The sequence below is a fragment of the Amblyomma mixtum genome, chromosome 9, assembly GCF_055824585.1.
Source record: "Amblyomma mixtum isolate Tamu chromosome 9, ASM5582458v1, whole genome shotgun sequence".
Taxonomy (NCBI): Eukaryota; Metazoa; Arthropoda; class Arachnida; order Ixodida; family Ixodidae; genus Amblyomma; species Amblyomma mixtum.
The window spans coordinates 37,557,544-37,580,699 of record NC_143020.1 but is presented as its reverse complement, the minus strand read 5'-3'; the positions used below and the strand labels follow the sequence as shown (position 1 = coordinate 37,580,699).

The 23,156-nt window shown below is 42.3% G+C and overlaps 1 long non-coding RNA gene and 1 pseudogene across 1 annotated transcript; both read left to right on the top strand.

Moving 5' to 3' along the window:
- Positions 1-23,156, top strand: part of LOC149328767 (chymotrypsin-2-like) — a 28,259-nt pseudogene extending 5,103 nt beyond the window's left edge.
- On the top strand, positions 8,406-9,236 carry LOC149328768 (uncharacterized). The gene is made up of 2 exons (XR_016285772.1): positions 8,406-8,777; positions 9,016-9,236. It is a non-coding gene; the product is annotated as an uncharacterized LOC149328768 (long non-coding RNA).

Below are 23,156 nucleotides of genomic sequence, written 5' to 3'. Positions count from 1 at the left end.
TCAGTCAAACTATGAGGAAGGCACAATGATTTCAGTGACAAGCTGAGTAATGAAACAAAATTACAATGGAAGTAATGAGTAGAAGAATCATTCTAACCACAACATTTCGTAAAGCACTGCGCGCTTTCATTTTAGCCTCTCAAATTGTTATACGTTTTTTTCTTTCGCGGAATGGGAAAAGTCGGCACTGAAGGTACTCAATTTAGTATTTTTTGCAAACGTACTTGCTGCCAACAGAAGAAATAGTGCTATACTTAGTTCGCCACAGTAGCGCCTACTTCATTCAACCCATCTTTTTTTCTTGTGCCGGTGCAAACGCCGTCGCCTGCTTCTGAGAGCACATATAACATAGCCTACCATGAGCTTCGTTCATTATTTAAAGCGTAAGCGCAATGAAATGTTTTTCGTGAGCTGTTCTAACGTGTAAACTTGTAGAGAAGGCGAAATTCACGTTTGCAGGCAAACAGCCCTGCATTTCACTAAAAGCACAAAAGCTTATAATGCCTAATGATTGGCCGCCATTTTTTGAGAAATGCATTTATTTTCAAAACGGAATTTCATCTCTAATAGCAGTCATCCTGGCATGCTCAAAAGATATGAAAAAGCTACAACCACATCCGCAGTAGTGGTTGATTACATTCATCCCTTTGTATTGTTTATATTCTTTGCTTTACACGCCTATTACGCTTTAAATGCACTACTCCTGCTGAACGAAAAATGATAACTTGCATAGTGCCAGAAATATTAGATTTAATATGTAAAACAGCTTGTCATTCACCGTGCTCACTGAACATTCCTGCCTCACCAGACAGGTCGCACACCATATCCGCACACATGCGAAAAACCGATATGCAAAGTGCTCTCGACACTAATACGAACTAAACTTACGTGTTTTGCTTGGCGTCTGATTCGATTGCTTCCTCTGAAACGTTGAATTTCATAGATTGCGGTAGGCAAGGAGCAAGAGGAAAAATTGCAGGAGGCACAAACGAAAAGAAATCGAATCTTCCATGGACGGTAAGATCTACCATGTTTTTCCCATTGAAAGCGCACCATAGCTCACCAGTCTAAAATTAGAACCGATAGTCATAAATTACGCAATCTTCACAGAATATTCACCTCATTTTTCAGTGAAAAAAGCACCACCTCCAGTTAACGACAAAGCGCTGGATGATAAAACATTTTATGAGCATTTTGTGGAACAAAAGAGCATAAAAGATGAGTTCATAAAGAGAAGCAAAAAACAGGACGACGCTGGCAACACAACTGAATTTTACTCTGTAAAAGACGTCTCAGCAAAGTCGGGTGCGCATGCGCATAAGCAACATCGCCGACTAAGAAAACAACAGAAACCAAAAAAAAGGATGTCATAGGGTAGGTCTGTTATCTTGCACTTGAAAAACTACATTCTGTTCAAGGAACGGAATTCTTTTAGCAAACCGTAAACCGGGCTAAGCTGTTGCTTACAAATTCAGTGCCTAACATCTTGATTTTAAATCCTTCAAGGATTTTTCCCTAAACTTGGGTTTTTTCGCGGCAGATTGTTCTGACTTCATTAAAGAGGAAGTTACAAATTTGAAAACAAATTTTACAGTGGTTGCAATGTTTAGCCACATAGGCTGCGTGATCCGGTCGCGACGAGGTGCAATGCTGTCTTAAGCGGTCGTTAATACATTAGCCACTGTGGCCGATGTAGACCTTTCCACATGTCAGTGGGAGAGGGTGCACAACATCAGTAGTACATTTTGTACACATACTCTGGTGTTTGACATGGCATTTCTTTTTTGTGCGCTTCGTGGCTGGGACACGGGAACACAGTGACGACAGTTTTGTTGGAGCAGAAATTACTACGTTGACGCCATGTCTATTGGGATCTTTTTACTATTTTGTGAGATTGTTTTGCATCTATGGCATTAATGCCGGTCTCATTTCTTGACACGGCGCATGATTGTTGCAAATAATGCTCTTAAGATTGCCAGACAGAGAGTCAGCAACAGAAATGAGCACCTGTTCAAGGAAAACCGCTGACCGCAGGCAGAATACCAGTCCCAGAAAACTGTTCTGCAGAATGTGGGGGGCAGTTTTTTTTTGTAGGGAATTGCCTAGGCAGTGGTTGGCAATGCTCCTTTTTCACGCGTTTAGAATGTTAGGAGGTGAAGGGCCGCAGGCTTTATTTGTGCAAGGCGCTAACTCCAGCAAACGTGGCTTCCATTAGAAAAGCTCAAAAGTCAAAAGCAATTCTTAAAACCACATGCGGTTTTCAAGTGTTACCTCACGAGCGAAGCTCAAACCTGTAAAGATAATAAAATGTCATTTGTGGCTTAGTGAAACTTGCGAAAAGAGGCTTAGCCAACAAATGCCTGGGCAATGCCCTACGAAAACCTGCCCCCACGCTCTGCATAACAGTTTTCTGTAACAGTTATTCCGCCTGCGGTCAGCACGTTATCTTGAACAGGTTCACGTTTCTGTTGTTGAGTCACTCTCTAGCAATGCTAGGTGAAACACATGTGTCACAACAAAGATGCGCCGTGTCATGAAATGTGACCGGTTGTAATCCCATACATGCACAAAGTCTAACATAAAAAGCTGCCACTAAACATGCTGCTCTACTCCCACAAAACTGTGGTCACTGTGTGCCCGTATTGCAGCCACTAAGCGCAAAAAAAAAATGCAATGTCAAACATCAGAATATGTTCACAACATGTACTACTGATGCCACATACGCTCTCCCGCTGACATGTGAAAAGGTCTACATCGGTCAGACTGGCCAGAATAGTAATGATAGCTTCAGATAACACCGCACCTCGCTGCAATCGGATAACACAGCCAATCTTCGTAAAGACTGCAACCACTGTCTATTGACTGCGACCCCTTCTTCTATGATGTCAGAATCATCGGCCACGGAAAAACACTAACAGGCCGAGAAATCCTGGAAGCATTTAAAATCAACAAGTTAGGCACTGAACGCTTCAGAGACACAATGGTCCGGTTTACTCCAAGAGAATTTCATTTCATGAACGGGAACATTGTCACTTGCAACATAACAGAGCTGAACTATCAAGTTTTATCTTGTTTTTTGTTATGTTTTCTTTGTTGGCGCTGTTGCTTACGCGCACGTTCACCCTTCTTTGCTACGATGGCTTTCACCGAGTAAAATTCAAATGTATTTCCTCTGTAATCCCGACTACTCCTGCTTGTGAGCACGTGTTTTCTGCTGTTTTTTTTTCTACAATCATGGACCAAATGTTCCATCAAGATAAACTTCTTCGATGAAAATTATTGATTTCGCACATCCCTGGCCCTCCTCCTGTAAAATGCGTTTTCTTGCCAACCACCACAAAACGCTTGTTCGAGAATTCTGAACCATTTTGACGTTTTTCTTATTGACAGTGTCCCTAACATGCTAAGCATGAAAATTAAGCACATCGGAAAAAATACATAATTTGTGCATTAGTGAAGGAGAGAGCAAAAATTCGTTATTTTCTAAGGGTGAATGGAATATTTCCTATTTGATTCGCTGGCAGACTTACAAGTAGAACTTTTATTTCCTTTAAAACTTCTCAATACATTTGGATGATCTAAGTCGTTTTCTACAATGCCATAGTAAAAAGAAATTAGTATTTTTATTGTAGAGCAGTTGTTCGAAATGTCGATTTCTGACGCCGCAGAGCGCACTCCCGCACTCAACTACTTGCAGTTATCCATTCATTTGCGGCATCACTTGACAATAACAGCCAGATTGACGCGATCTTTCTAGATTTCAGTAAAGCGTTTGACAAAGTTCCACACCACAGCCTAATTCTAAAACTAAAAACTATTGGACTTCCGCCTATTTTTATTTCCTGGATAAATGATTATTTAACTAACCGGAGTCAACATGTTTCAATCGGTCGGCACCAGTCTGGCTGTCTCCCAGTCACATCAGGTGTGCCACAGGGAAGCGTACTGGGGCCACTACTCTTTCTAATATGCATTAACAAAATCATCGATGAAGTTTGCCCTGGCGTACATATTCGATTATATCCTGATGACTGTGTCCTATTTCGCGATGTTAGCAATGAAAACGATCAGAGTGACCTACAAAATACGCTTACTAATATTGTACAGTGGTGCAAGCACTGGCACATGACACTGAACGCAGATAAAAGCGTTTCTCTTCGCATAACTAACAAGATAAACGCTCTAGAGTATGTATATAAATTAGAATCATCACCATTGTAACAAGTAGCGTCCGTAAAGTACTTGGGTGTAACACTTACTAATAACCTTTCTTGGAACTCTCACATAGATAACATCTGTTCATTCGCATTCCGTAAGCTCTGTTATATAAGGCATAAACTTCGAAACGCCCCCGCTAACGTTAAGCTCTTAGGTTATAATACTCTAATTAGACCCAAGCTTGAATATGCTTGCATAATTTGGGACCCGTATACTAAGGCTAACATAAGAAAGCTCGAGAAAATTCAAAGGAAAGCAATTAGATACATATATTCAAAATATCTACCCACTGACACCCCTCAGACTTGATGCATGCTAACGGTATTGAAGAACTACAGCTAAGAAGACGAAAATTTCGTTTAGATTTTCTTTCATTACTTCTTAGCAATAAACTCAGACTTGACCCTTCTGCTTATATTTCCCCAATGCCAACGCGGAATACACGACACTATCACAAAGCTCTTTTAAAACCATATTTTGCCCGGGCTAACTCGTTCAAGTTTTCCTTTTTTCCACGTACCATATCCGACTGGAACTCATTAACCGAACCTAATCAACCCTGAAAATCAGACGCGGTCCTCAGCCATCTTTTTTTATATTGCGTATTCTGTATTTTTTCTGCTTTGTCTTGCATTGCTGTATTGTTGTTTTACTACATTATCTTTGCTGTATTGTTGTATTTTTGTTGCTATAATTTTGCTTTTTGTGCACCTGCCCTTCCTGCTTGGACCTAACCATGGTCTGCAGTATGCACATAAATAAATAAATAAACTCTACACGGTCTAGAAAGAGCAGCACCGTGAAGCAGTAAGTTTGTACGGCGCCATTGTAATGTTCACACAGGTACTAATCCTGCCGCGATAGTCGATAACCCTTATATAACGCCCCTCTCAGACACTAAAGTGTGCTGCTGGTTTATTGAAAGTGGCCTGTTAGAAAAGAGGTCATTCTCCTATGCGTATCAGATGTTCATATAGCTAAATTAATCAATCTCTGGCGTATCCAGACCGAGGAAAATCTGCTTCCACTCTGACCCTGTTTACCCGTAGCTGTTTTCGCCACACGCTCTAATTATAATATAATGTTCTATCAGAGAGGAGTCGAGTATTTGTTTGAATTCGCTTGAGTTCCTTCATAGATCGCTACTTTTGTTGGGTACATCCTTCGGATCCGATTTTTCTTGGTTGCTAAATGGCTTGCTAAAAACAATCTAAATAATCACTACTGATGCCAACAAAGAGCAAACAAAATTTTTGAAGGAAGCAAACACTCGACTACATTTGTTTAGTCCACCACACATCTATTATGGCTCCAATTTGCCGCTCAGCTTCAGTTTAAACAGTAGAGGTTTTAATATAACTGAGCTATAGTACCTTGCGCTGCTGCTATATGTAACCTTAAATTATAAACCGAAAGCTACTAATCAGGCTTTTGGTAACGTGATTTTCTTTACTGAGAAATATAGGGGTTGAATGCACTTTTCTCCTGTGCCCCATTATCTGCCCAGGTCGACATACACGCTTCCTTCGCTGGTGATAAAGGCAAGGTTGAGAAATATCGCTGTGGCGGCAGCATCATATCTTCCCGGTTTGTGTTAACAGCCGCCCGATGTGTGCTGAAGAAGTGAGTGCTTCATGAGTGGCTATTTTTTGTGTCTGATGTGAAGAAATCCTCAATGTGTTTCTTTAACTAATAAGCGCGTGAGGTTTCAAGGACTTCGATAAAGCCAGATGATGAAAGTTGTGGAGTGAAGTTCGCGGTGCTGTATTTTGTTTACCGCATCCGGTCGCGTTAGTGGAATGCCCATTACGTACTTTTTCTTGGGCCCTCCGCACAACCGCACAGAAAGGGGTCAGTCAACCCAGCGGGGGAAGAGGGGGCGCCGAATGGCGGGTGATTACGGGAGACATCAAACTCCCCTCATGGACGGAGTCATTAGGCCGCATCACAGTGCGTGGTCTTTTGTGCCATGTCTGCAGCGGCGTGCTTTGACATATTGTCGCGCTAGCTGTGAGGCATGAGGAGCGACGATCCTTAACAGATGAGTTGAAGTGGCTTCCCTGGAACTTGGGTCAACCGGACGTTGAAGTAATCTGCATCATGGGAAAGTGAGAGTGTTCGCAAAGCTCGCAGCAGGAAAGCAAAATCGTGATGGTGGAAAGTGTACATACAATATGTGTAAGGTGTCGCGATGAGCTACCTTCTTTCCCCAATCATTGATTGGTTGTGTTTTCCTTTCCCCAATACGTTATTGGGTGGATGTTTGTACAGTACCTGATTGGTTATTCCTCCCACCGAGGGCGGGGACATAGGGTTTAAAACCCGCTGTTTCGGCAGGACCGAGGGCTGGTTTCGTCACGTCGAGCCAGTCAAGTGTAAATATGTTTTCTCCTTGCTTGTAAATTCCTTTGTGCTTTTAATTGTTATAAAAAGTTTAACATCTCCAGAAGTGTCATCTTGCAATGTGATTGAGCAATTCGAATCTGCAAGACGTCAAGAGTCCTACAACAATCATCTTCAACAGCAGTTCCCCTCTACGAGATCTTAAGAGAGGGCATTTTAACTGGCGCAGCCGTAGAGGGGACATTTTTAACCTGTGGATTCTATATAAGAGTCATAACCACGCCACCTATAATATTTAGTCACCTTTTCGTCTTCTGCCAATGAACATTATGCTGAAAGTACTTTTCATTATTGGGTGTTTTAGAGTTTTATTTAGTTCTTGCGGAACGCTAACACTGGGAGGCGGTTCTATCAGCGTCCACTCTCTAAGAGTTTCACAACGCCTACATAATGAAACGCAACATCTTTGTAGGATAAGAAAACTACCCTATTGAAAAATCCGGTATCGCGGCAAACCGGATTTTACCGGAACATATCGGTTTCATACCGGTCCGGTATCACTCTCATACCGGCGAGACCCATCCGGTTTGATGGCTATACCGGTTCATACCGGTCCGGTATCGATCCCAAACCGGACAGACCGCTCCGGTACGGAGCTCATACCGGACAGTCCATTCCCGGTTCGAAGCTCAAACTGGACAGACCAGTCCGGTACGGAGCTCAAACCGGACAGACTAGTCCGGTACGGAGCTCAAACCAGACATACCAGCCTGTATTCAGAGCGATATGTGCCGCGGTTTTGGTGCTTGGTCTGCAGATTGACTGTTGTACGCCAGCAGATATTTTTTAGGGGAAAGGTGGGGGCAGCGAGCGCATAAGTGCGATAATCAACACATACGCGGTTTTGTTGAAAGGGCTAGGAAAACAAAAGGGCTAAGCGTGAGCTTCGCAGTGGCAAAACATGCAGTTTGTGCATGATTTGGTGATTTGAGGGCAACCGCCATATTGGCTTCCCGTGCAGCACCCTGACAAAGTCAAGGCGGCTGTGTGCGGGCACACGGCTAGTATATATCCGCCAGCAGCCTTCGTAAGTCCTGCGCAGATTACTCTGGATTTCACAGTGCAGAACTTCACGACTGGCTGATAAACATGGCGAGCCTCCGGTGACTGCGCCAGAGGCTCCAAAAGGTTTGTTACTGTCGCGTTCATTGCAGCAGCTGTTCGCTAGCGGCAGTCTGTAGCGACGCATCGATGAAGAAAGAAAATTCTTGGTTTTCGTGCAGGAATTCTTTGCACTTCTTCTTCGTCAAGTGATTGCCCATTGATAACGCAACTTGTCCAAGTGCCATCCCGAGCGGCCCCACCCTTCACTTTATCAGGAAGGCATACTAATCACAAATCGCCCAGAACATTTCTATCGACGAACAAGATATCAACGGAGCCGGCAGCTTGCGGTGTTCCCTTAAGGGCGACGCTTCGTGCTAGCTAGAAGATACAGCGCTCGAGAGAACAAAATAAAAACAAAAACCACCTGTAGAAACCTTACACGAGTAACCCGTCTTTACGCAAATTTTTTAAAGCTTTTTTTTTTCTCTCATCACCGCCTTCTCTTCTTTTCCTGGGTCCGTCACAACAAAAAAACTTGCGCATTCCTGGTCTTTCTATCGGGCTTTGTTCCTTCCCCTTGGGCTCCTCTGTGTCTGTCAACCCACGACCGAACATTTTAAGCCGCCCTCCCGACCACGCTTCCCGCGACTTCCATGAAGTGGCGAGGAGGTTCCGATTCTACTTGTTCACTGTCCCCGGCCGCTTCGCGGTGACTTTTTGCAAAAGTGCCCCCCCCCCCCCCCCCCCCCCGCCTTTCCTGCGTTTGTTTGGAACAGGTTTTTACTTCTCTCCTGCGGCTGGGTTGAGTGTCAAGCGATGAAGGTAGCTGGGAAAACACGCTGGCACTCGCTCGTTGGCGTTGAATTTGTGTTATACAATTTTTTGCGACTTTCTTCGTGTTGCCTTGATCAATCCATGATCAAAGATGACATCGCCTTTCATGCGTACGTCCAGTGCAAATATGGTGGAACCCTATCATCCTTGTCTCAGTGATGAATGACTTCGCTCCGAAAGACGTGAGTGGTGAACATTTGACCGGTGGAGGCCGGTGGTGAACATTTGACCGGTGGAAGGCGGATTTTATGACGGCGACGTCGTGCTGCTAGGACGTAAGTACGCATTTTAAATCACTCTGTTCTTTAAGTACTGCCTCCGTCTCGGTTATATGCTCGGCGTCAACAGAAACGTTCTAACTGTTCAGTGTCTTTTTAACTAAAACTTTGTAGACTGCACAGCGTAGAGGGACGAAATAGCGCAAAATTTTCTTTCAGTTACATACCGAAATTGCTTGTCCTTCATGATAGCACGACTAAAATTAGTTTTATAGTTTGTATTATTTCTTTACAGAGGCACATGGTGTATACGTGCGAGAGCAATCATTGATAAGCGTCCTGAGGGGGAGCGGCTCAAGACCTTGAACAAACATCACGCATCGCATCAATGCTGCGGTATGTGCCGTAAATAATGGAGGATGACCACGCAAGCATCGCAATCGTCTGAGCAACCTGTTTACACACCAACAATGTTACGACGCAGATTTGCAATACATTATTGATTCAAATATGGAAGGCGGTAGGTGCATTCACGATACTGAGCATTGCCAATGCTCAGGGCCTGGCGTCTTGAGACGCCTGGCTTGTCTGTGGCTTGTCTGGGCCCACGGGGGCCCGCAATTCAGAGCCCCGTTTGTGCTACTGGGGTATGCATTTGTTATTGCATACAGGTCCACCTCGGGAATGGAATTTTTATTCCTTCGGCAACGTGCGCAGCAGTTATGATGGCACCCAAAGATTCGCGTTTCTGTAAAGACGCAGCCTTTGGACGACTCCACAACTCCTGGAAAGGGGCGTTACAGGGCAAGCTTGCCATCGGAACCTGAAGTCAGAAGCCTCCACAGTGGGCAGAAAGCCAACGACCCCTGAAAAGCTACAAGCCATTGGCCGTAAGTTGCATGTGACAGTGCTCAATGCATTATGTTGTGTGTCAGTGCGCAATTAAATGATAAGCTGGGGGCATTATGTACTACCAATCATATTTTCTTTTCTGCAGGTGCTTTTGACTACTTCATTGGCCAGCACCCTGTAGAGACCCCAGCGCCGGTAGATCGTCGCAAAGAGTTAAATTATTACCTTAGTGAGCTGGTTCAAGACATGCGGAAAAAATAAACATCTTTTGGAGTTTTTGATGCATTATAATACTCACCAAGCTACCAATACTTTGGTAAAAGGTGGGAGCAAATAACACAATGGCACATCGACTGCAATGCGAGTTGCTGATAATCGCAGATTACCAGTTTTTGAGGCTCTGTATATTTCAGCATTTGGCATGTACACTTATGGCCCCAGTTTTTGGGCAGATTTAGTCCAAGTGGGATATATTTGAAGCATTTTATTCTGCCTTTGTCCTGTGATACAGGGCCCTCCTGTATAATACGGGCCTAGCCTGTTTAATACAGGACTGTCCTGTATTCCGGTATGAATTTTAAACCGGAACCGCATACCGGGTTATTGTACAGGATTTGCGATACTGGAGTATCCTGTACAAAACAGGAGAGTCCTGTATTATACAGGACTGTCCTGTTTTATACAGGATATTCCAGTAATCCGGTATCGCAAATCCTGTACAATAACCCGGTATGCGGTTCCGGTTTAAAATTCATACCGGATTTTTCAGTAGGGTAGCCCCAGCTTTCTTTACTGGGCCGACCGCTGAGTGACTGACAGGCAGCAGAAACCAGCTAACATGGCAAATGCAGACGCAAACGACAAGGAATCAACACTAGTGTTGTATACTTCACTAACACCCCGAAAAATTCGCCAATTCGCGCTCCTACTACCTCTGGGCCACAGTTTTACTGATATGACGTCCTTTGCAAAAATTTAGCCATGTTTTTAAGGCTCCGAACAGCCATTTTCGTTATATGCCACCGAGCACACAGTCGACCCTTTGGTCTGAAAGTGCAAAAAGTGCAGACTGCATAAGCATTTTGTCTCCGGATCATCAAATAAAGTTATGAACATGAGAGTAGAGGGCGTTGCTTCAAGTTATATAATATTTCCCGAAAAATGAAGCTTTCGTGCAATATTTATCAATAGTACCAATATTTGCATTCCTTACCAGTATTACCACTATTTGCATTCCATCGCATAGGAGTCGCCGCTCACAGCAGTGTAACGTCTTCGCCGAAGCCCAGAATCAACTACAGCTTATTAGGCCTACGTTATAAACTTCTACACATAAAATACAGCTGCAGTGTTAACGCTGAGTCTTCGAAGCTTATTGCCGTTTTAAGTGATTTAATCGGTGTTGCCTGTATCCTGACCACATAGTCAGCGAGCCAATATGCCCCTACATGACTAGTGGAATGAAGACAAAAAAGGCTTTATTAAATCTATTAAAGAGTTTGCCGCTGACTTTTGAGGTCTTGAACCAGGCTGTGACCTTGTAATTACATTACATTCATTCATAAATGTTTGTACTGTAGTGATATAACTTTCCCAAACACAGCGGCAAACTCAATAATAGATTTAACACCGCCCTTTTCTCTTCCTTACACAACATTGTTATAGCAGTAGTTATATTTTTGGGCCTTAAGAAGGCTTTCGATGCTATAGCGCATTCAATCTTGTTCAACAATTTAGGGCAGTACGGATTGAGGGGAAGCGCTGTCGTATTTTTCACTCGCTATTCACCGAACCGTCAGAAGTATGTTTTTGTAAGCAAATTTTCACCCTTAAACTTTACGGTTTTAACAGGAGCGCCTCAAGGTAGAGTTTTACGGCCAATTTTGCTTTCACGTTACGTTAATGAGTTACCCTAAAATATGCGGACATCTAAATTCATCATGTATGGTGACGACACTACACTTGTTTTTTTCTGGAAAAACAGTGCAACAATTAGGTGCCATCGGGAACCACGAACTAATAAACCTGTCGTTGCAGTTACGAATTAATAGCTTAACACATAACACTTTTAAAACTAAGCACATAGTATTCCGCTCTTCATATCTACTTATTCACACGCATTTGCTAATATTTATTTCAACAACTGTCTGTTGGAAGAAGTTGACAGAATAAAATATCTAGACGTGGTATTGGACCATACCCTAAACTGCAAACGACACATTTAGGACGTATGTTGAAATTAGCATCACCATGTTAAGCTCTTCTTAGAAGCGGAGCACGCTTTTATATATCTGCTCGGAAAACTATTTACTGTGCGAATTTCCACTGCCATCTAGCTTATGGTCGCAACTCTTGGGCTTCTACATTCAAAACGTACTTGGATCCTATTATACGCCTTAAAACGAGAATTGCTCATAATGAAATTCTCTAACAGGTATCAGCCGAGCTGTTCCATTTTTAACAACTTAGAACCCTTCCATTTATGCTTGTGCTTCAGGTCAAGGTGTCCAATACAGTTTACGACATTGTATCCAATAACCGCTTTCTCGCAATTCATATTGTCACTGTGCGTACCAGTATCACGAGGAATTTGAATCCATTTAATCTTTTTAACACGCAGACTTTATTGGCACAGATTGCTGCAGTTCTACGGTGCTAAAATTTGTAATGGAATCTCGCTTGGGATCACAATATCTAACTGCTTTGAACACCCTCTACGAAGATTTTTTTTCTCCAATGATATGTAGCAGTCACAAGCTGTATTTATTATTTTATTTGTTTTCTATTTTTCGGTTTGAGACTGACATACTTTTGCAGTATTTCAATTCCTAGTTTATTACTTTGTGTCATGCGTGCGTGACTAGGGGCCAAAACTTGCCCTGCATTTTTTCCCAGTATATTTGATGTATGATTTATCTGTTCAACACAGCAAAAATCAGTCACTAAACAAATGTGATTGACTACTCACACACTGTCCCTAACATGGATATATAAAATACTCATGCATATAGTCAAGGCACACAGCAATGCTACATTTCACATGGGCTACTTCTTTTGGAGGGTACTATGTAAGCTGTTACCAAACATTTCAAACCGACCGTGTGAATTTCATATATGAACAGCAGAATTTTTGGGGCTTATACTTCTATCAAGCGGCTTACTTGCCTTTCAAATCTGCTTTGAACATCAGTGAACCAGTTTCGCTTCGACACTACTATTGAACTGAGGGTTTTTCCGTCATAGCTTCAAAGACGCTTCACATTACTGATGTGAAGTAAACTATATTGCTAATGTTTTGCGGGAAGTTTTCTCTATCCATGATATTGCGAAGAAGAATATTCTGTTCTGAAGTCATCCAGACAGCTGTCTCCTGCAAGCAGGGGGGGTCCCAGCGATTGGTTCTAGGGGGGCGGACGGACTTCCGTATACAAAAAAAATAGAAAAAAAACGATTTTTTCCTCCACTTTTTACTTATTGTACAACAATTTTTTTTGCACTTTGTTGTTGAAAAATCAATGGCGAACGATAAGATGTTGTACCATAACTCATTCTTTGAATGCTAACGCTTACGTGAAAAAATATTCATATGTAATTCCTATCTGTTTATGATTTATATATGAATATTGCTCACGTAAGAATTAACTTATAAAATTTATATATATTTACGCGTTGGTCAAATTTCGATCCAGGAAACATTCTAGCGGTCCGTGTATTGTGCGATGTCAGTGCACGTTAAAGAACCGCTGTCGCAATTGCCGGAGCCCTTTGTTACGGCGTCCCTCATAGCTTGAGTTGCTTTGGGACGTTAAACCCCGATAAAACACACAAGCAATACATATATTTAGCTCACAATATTTCAAATTGAGTGATATTGCCAATCATGAAGCGCAAAAGTAACTGTGAGGGTACGGCAAGACCACGATACCTCGATAGTCACGTACGAATTGCACTCGTATAACTACCAACCTGTTGTGTAACTAATACTGTTGTAAGACAGGATTAGCTAACAGCCTGACTTACTATTGCAGTAGGAAACTGGTGTGAAAAATGGCAAATGTCTTTCAATATTGTTAAGTGTAAGGTCATGCATTTCCATAGACGCTCCAACTTAATACAGCTACTTTATCTGCGGTTCTCCCTTACATGTTACTAAAGCATACAAAAATCTTGGATTAAGCCTGCCTGACGATCTTACGTTGTCAGTGCACATCGACCACATGACTGCAGCATCCAGCCGATCCCCTGGCTATCTTCAACGCTCAATGAAGTTGGCCCCAGCACATGCGAAATTACTAGCCTGCACCACATTAATGAGGCCAAAATTAGAATATGCAGCCGCCATGTGAAACCCACATGAGGAACACCTTTCTGAGAGCATAGAACTATCAAAATCACGCAATTAGACTTGTTCATTCCGATTATTCGTACTACACAAGTGTAACCGATCTGAAGAACCGATCCAGCTTGCCATTACTAAAGCACCGTCGAAAACTACCCAGTTTGGCCCGTTTTCATCGTTCCTACTCTTCATTTCTGTTAGCATCTACGTCACAGAACAGTCCCTGTTTTCAGCTCGTCAAAAAAACAGTCAACAGGTGTCATACCCTTGCCCAAAAACTCAAAGATTTGCGCAGTCTTTCTTCATCCGAACAGCAAAAGATTGGAACGGTCTTCCCATTGCCGCAGTAATAATAGAAGGCACGTTTGCTTTCAAAGATAAGCTTAAATCTTTGACACATTTTAGGTTTTCGTGTACCTTTGCCCTCTAACGTTGACCTATTGCACTTTGTTTGATTATGCGGTTTTCATTGTTCTCTTATCAGTTGCTTAATTCTTACTCCCCCGTTCAGCGCTTCTTCCTGTCTTTTATTCTTGTCTTGATTTTTCTTTTTTATTCGAAAGCATTTGAGCATCTCGCATTTTGGTTTTATGAGCTGTCTTCTTGTTCCATTTGTATTTTGAACCTTCATGTTGGCATTGTAGAGAATATGTTTTTTTTTTCTTGAGATTTCTGTAAAACCCATCCCTCATGAATGCCTCTTGCCCTGGGTATTTGAGGTACTAACATAAATAAATAAATAAATAAATAAATAAATAAATAAATAAATAAATAAATAAATAAATAAATAAATAAATAAATAAATAAATAAATAAATAAATAAATAAATAAATAAATAAATAAATAAATAAATAAATAAACAAACAAACAAACCTGTTGAACGTAGTATTGTGTGAAATAAGGGAGCGGCTAACACGGTAAATGTACAAAGCAGGGAACTACTTGACGCATCATAGAAGAAAAAGCTTTCCATGTTTACGTAAAAAATGACATCTCGCCCTATGAGAGCCCATAAACGGACGTTCGGGAAAATGTGCAAAGGCTTTTGGGGGCGGCGACCACGCCGTCACCCCCCCTTAGGACCGCTACTGCCTGCAAGGAATACTGCAGCAACGAATCTTAGGACGCGCAGTGGACGACGTTGTCTTTATAAATCATTATTCTTTTATACAGAAGGAACGAGATGGCAAGCACAATAAAAGTATATTACAAAGATGCACTAAGCGACACGGGCCCATCTATTGTGGTGGCCGACACGCAGATTCATCCAAATTTCGACAGGAAGACTCGACTCCATAACATCGCTCTGCTCCGGGTAAGATTTCCCTTCCCGTATATGGTGATGTCAATGAAATAGGCACAAATGCCATGCCTTGAAACCATGCAGCGAATTTTCGCCCTATTTACTTCTTGCCTCCAAGCACTCCTATTTTCATAAGTCGCATAATTAGATGACAAAACTTGTTTTATTGCATTAGGATTGGAAAAGAAATCAACGTTTATGGATTGATTCGTCCCTGGCCACTCTCCGGTCGTTAATATCTTATGCCCAGGTGGTTCTTCGGCATCGCCTTCGTAAAGTGCGGCTGCCAAAAGTTTGTGAAAACACGTTGTAATAGCGGAATTACAGTGGTCGTACAAGCAACTGCGCTACCCTCCTTCCCTTCTGTGCCCTGTCCGGAGCCAGAAATTCATACGATTCACCACAGCTTCACAGGTCGGGCCACAGCCTCGGTCAGTTTCACCGCAGCCGCGGCGGTCTGACGGCCGCGGGCTAATTAGTATGTTAAGGCGAAAGCCTTTAATGCCTCATCGTTGTCAACAGAAGGCTGCCAGCAGAGGTGTCACGCTTTTCGTTTGGTCGAAATGGTTATGCCGTCAGAGTGCGCGGATCCGAAGTAATGAGGTCACCCACGGATGCCTGACACCCCCTTTTGGAGCACACGAAAACTAAAAAACTGTTGTCTGCTTCGATAGAAGGCGTAAGGCGTCCGTGGGTGACCTCATTACATGCCTCATTACTGCGAACAGAGCCATGGATACGACCGAACTCATCGAAACAGAGAGAGAGAGAGTCGTGCTAAAGAAGTAGTCAAAGCCGGCTGTCAAAGTATGCATTTGTAATGTGTAGTCAAAGTGTGTAGTCACATAAAGCACTAGTACCGCACTAACAGTCTCCCAGTCAATGCCGAACAGTGCGCCAGGAAAGGCTTTCGCCTGGAAGCATTTTAGAGAGCCAGAGTGCCCTGAATGTTTTTCATATAGGAGGTTGTGGGCACGTACTACAACAGGGTGTCCAAATCCTGTTAAGATGAAGGAGTGCTTTGTCGGTTCTGATCAGTGATATCAGGCCGTACCTCAGGCCGGATTAGGCCGGACCACTGACTTCCCGAATGTTTTACTCGGTAGCGAACTGCATCGCACCGAGCTTTGGACTCCGGCATTTCTGCACGCGAGGCGTGCGGCAGCTCCGGCCATCTAAGCCATCGCTGAGCCTGGGTCGCTGATATAAAGGACATAAAAAGGACCGGCTTAGTAGTCAGACTACAGGTTAGGTGAGCCTGTGCGCTGAAATGGAAGTCAACTCGGTGGTGACAGCATCTAAAAGCACGCGGGGTGGGCGCGCTGCTAAGATGGGCAACAATGGGTATTAGACTACGAAATGTCTCGTGCTCAGACCACAGTTCCACAGCTCTCTCCCCGCGCTTGAAGTTGCTAGTCAAGTTATAACGGCACTTGCCGAAGACTAAAGCAGTGAAGCAAGCAAATCGACAAGCTTTGCTGCACCACTGACCAGTTAAAGAAAGTGCCGTGGTTGCCTGCCGTAACCAGGAAACGGTTTTCCTACTCATCATCATACAAAGCCTATCCACCATCCTTAGTAACCGAAATCTGCGCTACGCGATTAAGTAACAAACCCCGTTGCTTGATTAGTTTTGGCAAGGACAACTTTAACGACCTGCAGAAAGGCTAGAAGACACGCTATAATCCGAATTTCTGCACACCATGGCTAAGCTCTCATATATCTTTATACAAAGCTCACCCATATGCACTGATTGAAGAAACGCAATAAATGAACAAACTATTAAATGCAATGAAACTAAAATGCGGCGCAATGTGCAGTTTACAATGGAGAAAAAAATTTCGTCAGAGAAAGTATACTGCATTTCCTATCTCGTTTTTCCTCCGTGCGTAAACATTTTCAAACGCTAAACATTTACATTGAAGTCAGGAGTGTGATTTCGAGACTCGCTTTACGTCAAAGGACCGCAACCACAAGTCGTCGCACATATCTTGCATCCAAAATAGAATAAAGCGAAATGCTGCGCGCGGATAACAGCTGCATGCAATTTGGATAATTCGCAATGACGAGCAGAGCTGTTTCTTATCTGGGGTGGCATAAATTAAAAATATTCACGCATATTCCTACAAGATGGCTTCAAGAAGCAGTAAGGTCTAGAAAAGTAGCGCCATATGCAATCATTTTTTGCGTTTCCCATTCAGTTGACTCCACTGATCTTTAGTAGCCACCCCGAAAAGTGAAAAAAAAAAAAATAACAAGTCGTCATTTTTTTTTCACAGCACACGATGCTACCAGACGCCTCTTTTCGAACGTTGCAAACGAACCAAGAACCAAATGGCTCTCTTGTAAACGACAAGTCACCTATTTGCATGGTCACAGAGGGATACGACGACCTTTAAAAAAACTCGAGAGGCATGCTTGCTTCACCACACTCCTTAGTGCACTTCTCTGATCAAGCCCAACGGACGTAATTTGTCGCTACGCTAGAATGCGGTTGCTCGGGTTCGCACTAGCAGGGCTATTATATGGCGCCTTGTGCAAATTTCACCGGCATACTCAAGTCTTCTTTGGTTGTTTTCGATAGTTGGTGGGCAGCCAAAAAAATAATTTCCCTGCCTGCACCGCCTACGGCATAGTGGTGTTAAGTCAATTTTAAGTAAATAATTAGGCATTAGGCGAAAAATTTGCAAAGTTGAAAATACAAAAAGAAAAAAAATGTTGTTTATTGTAGTGCAGATTGCGGAGAAAGGGTGACGGTCGAGCGCCTTCACAAAATTCAAAAGCGTACACTTGTAGTGTACACTCAAAAATAAAATTCCATGCTCAACTTTACAAAAATATAAACATTGAGCTAAGATGCTAGAAACGTACACACCCTGTCTATTTAAACACGCAGTAGCTTTTATTTAAACAGAAATTCTAATTGCTATTTTTTTAGGATTTTGGAAGAAAATTTACAACAGGTATTACAGTCAAAGTGATAAGAAATGTGAGATAAATATTGAAAGATAATTACAGCTGATCATTACAATATTTTTGCCACTTGCAGTAGTTCTAAGAGAAATTTGTTTTACTGAGGACAGTCTTCATTTCTTTGCCGGATAGCTAGTGAAGGAATGGCTCGAGTTTTCAGTCGGTCACTTTAAGGTGGGAGTAAAGTGGTTCGAGGGTCCGCGGCTGTGTTTCCGGTCACGCCGGTGGCAGGTAGATCGGTAAATATCTTTATTATAGGTTGTTTTCCCTGAATAACGTCCCAGGAGACTTGGCTTTAGCTGTGAGCATCGAAAACTTGCGTGGTCCGTGTACTCAAGGTCAACCTTAAAACAATTAAGTTTCAAGGTGCTCTTAGACATCACAGGTGGTTCGATCATCGAATAAACTCATTAAAGTAACCTTAAAAGCAGATGAATTTTTTTTACTTTTCATTGCTTTCTGATTAGGTTGTCTCAGTTAAAAAAGAAGAGCATCCTAAACCTACCCATTCTAGAAAATAGATAGCGGCTTTGCGTTAGTCTTTTAAGGCTTTTAACTCACTTTCAATTTCTAAAGGCATAAAAATAATATCGATTCACCAAGAGACATATCTGCCGCTTTTGATGAGGCTTTCATATCTCTCGAGCATTCCACTATTTTTAAAAAAATTCTTTAAAGGTCTCATATATAAAATGGTGAAACTGCAGTAGTAAGTAGAACGAGTTTTAAATTTGACAAGAGAATTCATGGAGCTGTATATTATTGTTAATGCCGTTAAAATTGGTTCAAAAAATCATAACATAACTATCAACCAAGCTATTTCAATTTAAATCGCCAAGAAAGTAACTTTTCTCATCCGCAATGCTCAGAATATGATAGACATTGAATCACCCACCCAACGATTTAATTGCGACAAAATGAGAGCGGCGCACGGGTCACTATCTATATCCGTAACATGTTCCTAATGAACCGTAAACACCATTATTGGAATATCTAAGATTTATGTTCAGCTTGATTAGGTCCTAAGATGTAAGAACCTAATCTTGGTCATGCTTTTTCAGCTCATGGAACCTATTCCAATAAGCCAGGATGCCAGACCAGTTTGCCTAATGAACAAGAAAATGCGCTTGAAAGGCAAGCTTGCTACCGTGTCAGGATGGGGCAGTGAGTATTGTCCTCTACATGATGATTCATTTTAAATGAGTGTCCCTCGCTGGCTCACACTGAAGTCTGGTAGTTCAATTTTCAGTTCCGTAGGTGAAATGTTTTAACCATCGATATAAGTATAGCATTCTGTCTACACCTAATCTGATTCAATATGGCCATGACATCGAGCACCGGGAAATGAAGATTAGGCTAAACATTTGGCTCATACATGTATACTTGGATAATCTGCCTTCGTGCTGCTTATTTCTGAACGAGTTAATTGTAAAACATAAATGGTGCCACTAGCAGTCCATGGAGCAGTTAAATTGCACGGTGGAAAAACTCATTTCCGTATTTAACCTCCTCGGTCCCAGGAATGCACAAATTAGGCAACTTTTTAGAACTATTTTCTTTCATTCCAGCAGCGTTTTCCCCAGCACGTGTAGTGACGAATAAGTACGGTTAGTTTGCATTTGCCGCTGAAGTGTACGGAAAAGTTGTACTAAGAATTCAATATATATTAGAAGACAATGCACACGTTACTCAAATCAAACCAAATCGTCTTTATTTTCTCTCAAGGAGAAAAGGGGATGACGGGTAAAAGCCGCATAACTGCGGCTTGACAAAGCCCGGCCCCCTCTATGTACAGTTCGGCAGTAGTGCTCGTACTGATACAGGATTCAATTTCACACTTCATCTCACAGACCTAAAATTTGCAAATATATACTAGATAATATATTTACACAGCACTTGAGGCGCAGGCTTAGAAGCAAAATCTTATTAAAGGCCCACCCTAAAAGAAATTTAGGAAGGTTTTTTTTTATCCCAATAGGTTTGCCGAGAGACGACTCTAACATGCCCTAGTCTCAGGAGCAGAATAGTTTTGCTTTCTGTTTCTATCTACTGATTTGAGGAAAGCAATGCAACGTCGGCGCTAATCATTTTTACACATGTCGTTAAGGTTTTTGATGCTTATGAAAGATTGCATTATTTCCATGTACAGCTCGATCAAGGTGCCGCAATAAATGGCAATAGCACTATTACCTAAAGCCTCCCAACGAAAAACATTTTTAAAGCAAAGGCCTGACTTCTTTCCCAACACAGTCCATGTGATAATCGGCTGGCAAATTTCGCTGAGATCGTGAATGTGCTCGTTATATTTGGGAAGTTAGGACGAAAACTCGAAACTAGAAAACATTTCTCTCCTCGCCTAGACCCATTTTACTCTACTGGTGCCTATCTTATTTCTGTCTATTTACCTGAATAAAAAACAACATTGTCTTGCAGCTGGAAGGAGCCTCCAGCAGAGACAGGTAAAGATTATTTCATTCAGGACTTGCATGGACAGGTTGGCAGAAGTCAGATCCAGGGAGGTATTCAGGAACGGTACTTTGATTTGTACCTCAGGACAGCACAGAGGTCCATGCAAGGTAAGTATTGCAGCCGCAGTCCTCAGTTTGCAGATGACTGCGTACCAAGGTTAGGTGGCAGAATGTTCCAAACATTCAGAACGAAGTTTTTATCTACCGATAAAGCAACTTCAAATGAAAACAAATGTATATTTTTAGAACAGGTACAAGGGTACCGGAATGGTTACTTGCGCTAAAATTTGTAATACAAATGGACACGGAGTGAACGAAGTGTCTCTGTGGCGCGCCTGTAGGGGGTATGTGTGCACCGTGTTTCCTGTGCGAGTTTTTTTCTCTCACCCTGTTTGCTATGCCTATCTGTTGCTTCTGTCGTCTTCGCTTTGGGCCATGTTACAAGATATTTATTGATTTGAATTTTACTGAAGGCCCTCCAGGCCATTACTTAGTTGGGCATAGGAAAGCAAGACGGAGTGAAAACAACGAATAGGATGAGCGATGGTTATGCCTCCAAAAACCAGATTATAAACACCATGGCCAATAAGGTAATGTAAAAAAAGTCATAAATGAAGACACAATAAGTCAGACAGCAGTGCTTCGCTAATCCACAAGAAACATGGTATGAAATGAATATTTTAAAAACATGCACATAGTGCGTTCTCTGCCCTAACTAGTGCATTAACCCTATTGTAATCGACATATCGTCCTCTACTTATACCAAATGTCGACCGGAGAAAAATTCACAATTTACTATCACGCTTAATTTGAGCAGTAACACACAAATTGCAGCCCGTGCTCAGTTATTGTAGCATTGCGAAATCAATGCTGCTGAAAATTTTACATTTAGCCATTGATACAGCGCAGAAAGTTAACTGGATATTTTTGAATATTTTTGCATGGTACGTGCGGTGTGTGCAGATTGATTGTTACAGTTTGAAGTGGCGCAAACTGCAGTTTTGCCGAGTACGCGTTTCAATTCATATTGAACGTGATAGTAGGTATGGCGTGTCACCCTGTTTGGTTCCCTTTTCGTTCCGTTGAAAGGCTGCATTGTATATCTGATATGGCATTCAGGGGTGTGCAAAATTGATTAAAATCAACAAGATGGTGAAGTTCCGTGCATTTTTGCGTGCTTCGCGAAGCACATCGGGCCAGCTTAGATTTATACAGGAGTTGTTTAAATACTGTACTATAGGTGGCTATGTTTCAAACAGCCACCTAGCCTGGCTGACTCACATCGCTTAACCGATGTACCCCTGCCCGAGCAAGGGGTATTAGGACGGATGCCATTGTGGGGCCGTTAAATTATCAACAATGCATGACCACAAGTGCACCAAACATATGCCACCGCCAAGGTTGGTATTTTGAGGACCCCAAAAATATGGTACTTGACAAGCACGTAAATATTCCTAAGAATCCCCAAAATTTTTAAAGTTCATCCACCGCTGAAAATATACTAAGGCGTATCAGTGTGGTAAGTTAGTATAATCCCATGGCAAAATTTAATGCAAGGCACACGAACTTTCAAGACAGTGATCACGCATGCATGCCTTAGCATATAGAGCAGTAGAACTGGTTGCAAACAGCCGTTTAGTTGGAAAATCACTGAACATTAGAAACTTATAGCACACACTACAATAGGCAGCCTCATGCCCCGCTTTCTTGGGGCAAAATTTTCTAATTTTCAAAAATTTGAAACTCTTAAGACACCTATATGGAAATATTGAAGATAATGGCCCATTATTCTAATGTGTAGCTAAATCTTTCTATACAGTGTTTCCGTCGATTGCATCGAACACTTAAAAATGCCTTAGAATACCAGTAGGGAGCGCTTTTAACGGAAGCAAAAACATGAACAGAAAAAAATACATGACTCTGTCGGGTGATCTGCGGATATATTGACTGCTATAGCGAAATGTTACATTACATCAAAAAATTGCGTTCGCAAATGGTTTCCCTCTAAAAAATGCTATTGCCCAGATTCCTGGGTGTGCTTTAAGTATGTGATTAAGACGGTTTCAAACTTTCTATTTCTCTGGTGAAATATTGTGTACCTCATTATAGTATCTAGCAGGACATAAAAATAAGAAATTCAGCAATTACTGTCCCCGATTTATAAATTGAATTTTTGGTTCGCATCTGCTTCCAGGGTGACGGTGGAGGCCCAGTGACGATAGTTGGCGACTACGGTCGAGTAACTCAAGTGGGCGTAGTATCGTTCCCATACAGTTGCAGTTACGGAAAAGTAATGCCCAGCGCCCATACCCGTGTGGACAACTATTTCGATTGGATACAGTCTGTGATCAGCTACTACAAAAGGTGGGACAGGAACGCAGTTTCCGCCGTGAAGAAAAGGGCCGGTTTCAGCCACCAGCCCACAAAAATTCCCGGGTGTGAAATTTAGAGCCGGCATCTTGGATGCTTCAAGCGAAGGAAAAGAAATACATCTGCGTTGA